The sequence below is a fragment of the Bos taurus genome, chromosome 23 (assembly GCF_002263795.3).
Source record: "Bos taurus isolate L1 Dominette 01449 registration number 42190680 breed Hereford chromosome 23, ARS-UCD2.0, whole genome shotgun sequence".
NCBI lineage: Eukaryota > Metazoa > Chordata > Mammalia > Artiodactyla > Bovidae > Bos > Bos taurus.
In genome coordinates, this window is record NC_037350.1 from 25,297,271 (window position 1) to 25,305,394 (window position 8,124).

Consider the following 8,124-nt stretch of genomic DNA (forward strand, 5'->3'; position numbering starts at 1 on the left):
TTGGATAGCCTTTTTCAAACGTCAGAGTAATGAACGGTCCTAAGGCAGCCAGCGAAGGCTCACAGATAAAGGAGTCATCTCAGTCTTTATAGGCAGCTACAGTCTGTAGTGTCTGTACCAGGACCCCATCCAGGCCCCCTACATGTGTGTGACATTAGGTGAGAAGAGAGGACTCCCTTGGGGCCAAGACTCTGAAAGAGCAGAAAGTGAAGTGAAAGTTGCTCAGCCATGTCCAGACTCTGCAACCCATGGACTGTAGCCCACCAGGCTCTGTCCATGGAATTTTCCAGGCAAGAATACTGGAGTAGGTAGCCACTTCCTTCGCCAGGGGATCTTCCCAACCCAGGGATCGAACCCAGGTCTCCTGCATTGCAGACAGGTTCTTTACTGTCTGAGGCACCAGGGAAAGAGCAGGAAAGGATCCTATAAACCCAGGGCTAGCTCCTCCAGATCTCAAGCTGAGAAAAGAGCCGGCCTTGATCTATATATTAGCACCTTAGCTGCAGTGCTGAGTATTTCATTTCAAAGTTTGTGTCCGGCACAGTTCTACCAGGTTCAGATTTGGTTTTGACTCAAATACAGCTCAAGTCTCGTATTGTGTACTTTCAGAAGTTGATATCTGCCACCACGGTTGCTTTCCAAGTTCAGAGTGGCATTAAAAGATTCTTCATGAGTTCTACAGTTCATTGTGGGGACGGCCTTTTGAGAAGCTAATGTAATATTAAACGTGAAAACCGGACTTCCCTGCCTGTTCAGTGTTTCAGAGACTTCATGCTTCCAATGCAGGTTCAATCCCTGGTCAGGGAACTGAGATGAACATGCTGCAAGGCACAACCGAAAAAAAAAAAAGATGAAAACCATCCATCCAGTATGTGTTTAGGGAAAAGCATTCCATTTAGGTTGGCTTTCTGCAGCGGTCTGAGAGATGAGGAATGCAGGCATATTGCAAGAAAGTGCAAGCCAGTGAATTCTGTGCCAAGCTCAACCTCCACAGGAATGGGTAAGCCAAGACTGGAGCTAATTAACACTTAGTTAGGCTCACTGCCTTTGTGACACATTCCCTGATTCTACCAGGGCGCGTCCCTTTTTTGTTTTCCCAAAATACCCCATATTCCCACTATCCCAGCAGTTATCACACTGTTTTGTTTTTTTTTTAAAACATGTCAGCCTCCCTCCATAAAACTGGGTTCTTTGAGAACAGAGGGCTATTTCTCTTAAATTCCTGATCACAAAGCACCCCTGTGCTGTGAACATTAAATAAAATAATCCCTAGAAAATGGTACACATTCCAATGGGGCTCTAGATTTTTCAAATGAATGAATGCACTTTTTGACACTAGGGGGCGCTCTTGTCCCATTGTTAGTTTTTTTTTCCTAGTCAGGGTGAGGGAGGGAGCTGGTTTACACATTCACAGGAAAACGGGGGCATCCCAAATCCTTCTGATTGGCCTCCAAAGCTTCATGAGATAGGAGCTAAGACTTAAAGGGTGTGTCCAGAATGAAACTCCATCCTGAGGACAGAGCCCTGACTCCGGCTATGCATAACTCCTCAATCACCAACCAAGAACCCCGTTTTCTTGGCCAGTGTTTATCTGGCAGTTTGTCTTGGCTGTTGGAGGAAACTGAATATTCTATTTGGAATGAATACAAAAAGGATCCTGGGATGAATCATCATGGGGCAGGTTAGGGGGGTAGGCAAGATGGGAAGGGGCACAGAGTGGCCAACCTATCCCCATTTCACACACAAAGGGTCTGATTTATAATTATTGCGTGCTTGGGAGGCCCTGAGCCCTACTTCCCAACGTCTTCTGCCCAGTGCATCACCCCTAAATCCACTCAAAGCTTCCATAGCTGCACCTTCTGCTTCTGACTCCGATAGACATATGATTGTGGAATTGAGATTCACAAAACCTTGCAAGACTGATCTAAGATTTGACTGATGCTAGAGTCTGTGTGTGTGTGTGTGTGTGTGTGTGTGTGTGTGTGTGTGTGGGTGCAGCAGAGTGAGGGGGAGAGTGTGAAAATTTCCTCAACAGTATAGGCTTCTTTGTGTGTTGTGTTTGTGTGTTTAGTGTTTAATGATGTTAATCCCCTAGGTCAGACCTTTGTTATTCTCCTTTATGGGTTGTTTTTTTTTTTTTAATATGCATTTATTTTGGTTGCACCACACGGAGTGTGGGGTCTTAGTTCTCTGACCAGGGCTCAAACCCATGCCCCCTGCAATGGATGCGTGTAGTCTTAACCACTGGACCATCAGAGAAGTCCCCGAGGCTTCTTTCTAATGAAATGGATTTCTGTGCAGACTAACTTTTATTGCAACGCTGGAAATACATTCAACCCAGTTAACTGTGCACAGGCCAAAGGGGTAGGAAGTTGAAACCTACTATGGAAGCAAAGGTAACTATGTAGTCATTTTATCGTCAAAATCAGGACACTTTTCAGGGGAAAGGAGAGTGTGTTTTGTAATTACGCTGAGACAACCAGCTAACTTGAGACTGTTCTGGGCAAGTGGGGATGGACAGTCATTCTACATACCAGGCATTGCCAAGGCTCTTCCACCAGCTTTTCATCAGATTTCACTTATATTGAGCTTATTTGTCCTTATCTCTTTTTCTTCCTCTTGACAGAAAAGATGCTAATGGTTTCCTAGTATGTGAAGTGACCGCTTTGGGCTCTAATAACTTCCCTCAGAATGTCACCAATGCCTGCATTTGATTGATGGGCAGGAATCACTGACCGCATGAAAAAGTGCTGAGTCTGTTTGTCCGTTTCCACTTTTCTCACATCTAGGATTCTGTTCAGAATCCCAGGTTACTGTGGACGGCTGCCAAAAGATGTCTTCTCTTTGCCTTGTGACTCGAATTCCCTCCAAGTGTCCGGCTAGAAGCCAGGTTTCCTGCCTTGTCCCTGCCTTCTTCTCCCTTTGTTCCCGTCTGTGCGCTCCTACTCTGCATGACCATGGGGAGGAGTGGGTTTACTGGGAGCGCTGTGACATAGTGTGGAGCACAGACCACAGACTGGGTGAAGGACTTGAGCTCAGAGCACCTGGCGCAGAGCCTGAGGCATGTAGGTGCTCGACAGCCAACTCCCATCAGATCACCCTCGTCACTGCAGGACCGGGGAGCAGGGGAGGGGCGGCCTCTCTGGCATCTCTACCAGCACCGTGTCAGAGGACGAGTTCCCTGCCCAGGGCCCCCAAGTCAAGCCTCCAGGAATAGATGCTCGTACCATTCAGAACAAGTGACAGTTACAAACACCCAGGCTTCTTAGATTAAGGGTCTTTTGGTTAAGTATCCTTCAGACTTTAACGATTGCTTTGGGTCCCTGGGGTCTCAACAGGAGGGAAAGGATCTTATTCCATCAAATGTGAAGGCATAACGTTTCTCCCTAATTCAGAACTGAAAGGAAGAAGTAAGGAAATAGTGTAAAACAGTAGAAATGCCCTGGACTTTGGAGCTGGATAGCTCTGAGTTTGAACATCACTCTTACCAGCATTTATTATCTTAGTCAAAGACACTTAACACCTAGAGCCATATTAGTAAACTAGGGATAATGGTAACTAACCTGCAGGGTTGCCATGACAATGAAGTACTACACATCTTAAGCCTTGGCACAAAATAGGCTTTTATAAATGGAAACTATTATTACCTAGGATTATCTAAAAGAACAGTAACACTCACATAGGCGGGGAAAATAGCTCTGCGATTGTGAGCCCCCAGAAAGATTCTGAAACCATCAATCTTGAAACAAGCAAATAAATAAAGCCCAAAGACTATACTTGTGACCTAATCTAGACTGGGCAGTTTATATCAGAAATCCTCTTATCCTAGGGGAAGTCAGCTTATGACAAATCCATGACTGGTCTTGATCAGTTGGTGGGGTTTCCTGGAGTGTGGTCAAGAAAGATTTTGATGCTGAGTCTGAACTCGGAAGCATGTTGTGACTGATTAGTGATGCCTGCCTGGGTGCAGGACCGGGGGGCATGTGGTTACCCCCTGTTCCTCACTGACTGATGCATAAAAATGCTCTTAACACAGGCAAGAGTCTGGACTTCTAGAGCAGCACTCAGGCTTTGGGCAGCTCAGGGGAAGTAAATGGAGGGCCGTGATGCTCCAGAGGCTGATAGAAAAGGAATGGTATGAAGATCATAGGAAATCCTTGATAGTGTACTGGGCAAATTTTCAGTGGTTTCCTAATTCTACCCAGGAGCAGCCCAAAAGAGGTAGGCAGAAGAGCCTGAGACCTGAGAGAGACAAGAAAAAACATGTTTAGCACCTATGATACCAGCTGGCATCATGCAAACTTGCTTGGCTCTCCTCTCTCTGGCAGGGTCCCCAGGAGGGCACGAATGAGCCACAGTGGGCCAGGTGGGCATATACTGGCTAGTGGGTCTCTGGGTGGCTTGTCTGAAAGGAATCAGCTATTGGACTCCTGCTGAATGTCTCCAAGAGGCCAGATCTTCCCATGACTAAAGAAGCTGGGTTATTTGTGAAATATCTATACCTTAAAAATTTGTATCAAATTAAAAAGACACACACAAACAAAAACCATCTGCAGGATGAATGGAAGCAACCAGTGTTTGACCTTCGGGGCTAAATCCAAAATCATGAGCTTTGCACTCTAGGCTCAGATGACTTCACAGTGACCTACCTTTCCAGGAGCCCTTCCTGCTTACGTCCTCGGCCAGCCAAGAGTAGTTCCGGTTCCCAGGACACTCCAGGCAGCTCCCTTCCTCTGCATCTCTGCTCTGCTGGCTCTGGAACGCCTTTTCTCCCAGCTCCTACAGCTCCACCTTGAAAGTTCTAGTCCTCTTCCTGGAAGTCTTCTCTGATTTGCCTCCAGCCAATGAATGATTAAATAATTACACACAATCTACTTGTGCTGGATGCTCTCAAAGGGTTATATTTCATCTCTGTTGTAGTTTCTATCATTCAGGCATGACCTACCCATCAGAATGCTTCAGAGAAAAGGTTTGATAATTATAAGCGACTTATGGACAGAGCTCCCTTCTCCAGCTCACCCCCCAACCACCACCACCACCATTAAACCCCAAGATCTGCCATGTGAGTGCCAGATGAATGTCAAGTCTTCTTGAGAGCTTCAACTTTGAGGGACTAAACTGAGTTTATCCCAGCCAGGCTGAACTTGAACCTGGAAGACCATGGCTGATTGACTCACTGGTCAACCCCTCCACCCCATCTCTCTGCCATTCCTCCGCAGTGTTCCACTCTCCTTTACCATGGCCAGCATCTCTTAGCTGTGTCCTTGATCACTCGGGGGCTCAGGCCAGGGAAGGTGATTGAACAAAGCACCACCCCACACCCCAGCAAGTAGATCCAGGTGCCAGTCCTGCTGAACTGATGATGGGACACCAGCATCATCAAGAATGGGAAGAGATGCCTGAGGGAGCAGATCCTGGATTTGGTTCATTCAAATTAGTACTGATGCAACCACCTTAAAGCATTACACCTGGACTTCCGTGATACTGTGGATAAGAATCCGCCTGCCAACACAGGGATGTGGGTTCAATCCCTGGTCTGGGAAGATTCCACATTCGCTGGAGCAACTAAACCCACACACCTATGCTCCTAGAGCCTGTTCTCTGCAACAAGAGAAGCTACCACAGTGAGAAGTCTATGCACTGCAATGAAGAGTAGCCCCCCGGCTGCAACAAGAGAGAGCCCATGGGCAGCAACGAAGATACAGCACAATCAAAAAAAAAAAAAAAAAATTGGACCCAAGAGGGCCCTAGACATTAAGATCAAAGGAAGAAACTGAGGCCCAGAGAAGTGTGGCTTGCTTGAAGAAGGACAAGGCAGAGAGTGTCTTCAAGAGGATCCAGGATGCCTAACTCCAAACTTGAGGACTGTTTTCCACTAAGCCAGAGATTTGCCACTAATGTTTGAAACGTTCTGATAAAAACATAAGTGAGATATTTCAAGGCCACATTTTCCAAAGAGTCCATTCTGCAGCTATGCAAAGCTGGGACACTGGTTTGCCTTCTGGCCTTGGTGAATGGAGCATTTGGAGAGTAACCTGTGCTGTCCCAGCCATCCCCACCCTTGGGCCATCTCCTTACCGGAAGGGATATGAGTGTGGCGTGTCTGCATCCACATGGTCCAAACTCTGAGCCAAACCTTGGTCACAAGAGTGGACGAAATGAGAAAATGCTCCCAAGTATTTTGTTGTGATGAGTCTTGCTCTGCTCTCCATCACATCTTGCCATGTTTCCCTGGGAACATTCAGATAAGGAAGAAGTGTGTTAGTGTTAGTTGCTTAGTCTTGTCCGACTCTGCAACCCCACGTAGCCTGCTAGGCTCCCCTGCACATGGGATTCTCCAGGCAAGAATACTGGAGTGGGTTGCCATTTCCTTCTCCAGGGGAACTTCCTGACCCAGGGTTTGAACCCAGGTCTCCTGCATTGCAGGCAGATTCTTCACCCTCTGAGCCACCAGAGAAGCCCCCATATAAGGACGAGCTTCCATTTAAATCAAGAAAAAAGATTAAACTGTTGCCTTCTCATGACCAACCTGGGAACCTTTGCTGCAGAGTAAATCAATGTAGGAAGGGATCTTTGGATGCTAAGACAAGACCTTTATGTTTGTCTTCTTGTTTTAGTTGCTAAGTTGTATTTGACTCTCAGAGACCCCAAGGACCAGAGCCTGCCAGGCTCCTCTGTCCATGGGATTTCCCAGACAAGAACACTGGAGTGGGTTGCCATTTCCTTCTCCAGGGGATCTTCCTGACCCAGGGATCAAACTCACATCTCCTGCTTTGGCAGGCAGATTCTTTACTGCTGAGCCACCTGGGCAGCACTATCATCACCTTACAGACAAGGAAACGGAGACTCAGAGCAGCTCAAAGCCATTCACCCATTAATTAGCAGTCAAACAAATGGGCCGGGCCCTGTGCTGGGGTCTGGAGAACAAACAGACCCAGTCCTACCCTCAATTTGCTTCCAGCGTAGCAGGGAAGAGACTGTCAGTAAGTTACAGGAAGCTAAAGGGACACAGACTGTGCCTCCCCAAATATGCCACTTTGACATAAAGATTGCTTTGAGCTGAATGCAGTTGAGAAACAATGGACTGCAGGAAAAGCTCTCTGCCTTCCCCCTGATTACCTAAAAGTCGGGAATAAATTTCCCATGTGAAGGTGCCACCCTCCCCTCCAGCACCAGGAAGAGCCAAATGACTTTTCATCACTGGAAAGGACTCTAGACTCTCATTAGTTCAGGGATGGCACGGAGAGGAATCCACATCACAAACCTTCCTAAAATGACCCTCATCTTCCATGAGTTTTCCTGTATGTCTACCACCCCATCATGCACCGCACCTGGAAGCTCAGAGGCCTTCTCTGTCTCATCTCTTCTCCACAGATGTATTGTCCTTTGTATTAACCTCTGGGTCTGACCACCTCTGTGGGGTTTTCCTTTCATTCTGTAAGGCCCTCAATATGCATTTGAAATAAATCACTTTAGTCAGTTCAACTGGCTTCAGCAGTTTTATCTCAAAGCCCCCAGCAAAAGTACTGGAGTGGGTTGCCGTTTCCTTCTCCAGGAGATCTTCCCAACCCAGGGATTGAACCCAGGTCTCCCGCACTGTAGGCAGACACTTTACCGTCTGAGCCACCGGGGAAGCTCAAAGATCTGAGAGGGTAGAGGAAAAAGCTTCCCTCCCCCATGAAATCTCTGACACCCAGTCCTGTGTTCTTTCTACTTCTCCAATACACTGACACCATACTCCTGAGTCAGGAGAATGGGAGTGCCCAGGTCCGTTACTTAATCTTCAGTCTTTATCTGCTTTTTTCACCCAAAACTGACCTTGTCACCACCCCAGATGCTTCCCCCAAACATGCTTTGTTTCTTGAGGTGAAGATGAAGACCTGGATCTCCATGGCCAGTGTTTCATGGGTTTCCCAGCAGCATCTTTCAGGGTTACTAAGAGCCCAAAGCACGCTGCTCCACCTATATCTCATCTATGCCATGATGATGTGACTTGACCAAAGAAACTGAAAGCCAGAGAGACAGCTTCATATTTTTGCTTATAAGACAATCATTTAGCCATGCAAACTATGGCAGGCTCTGATGGCTTCTGAGAAATGCCGAGCATTTCTAAAAAAAGCTATC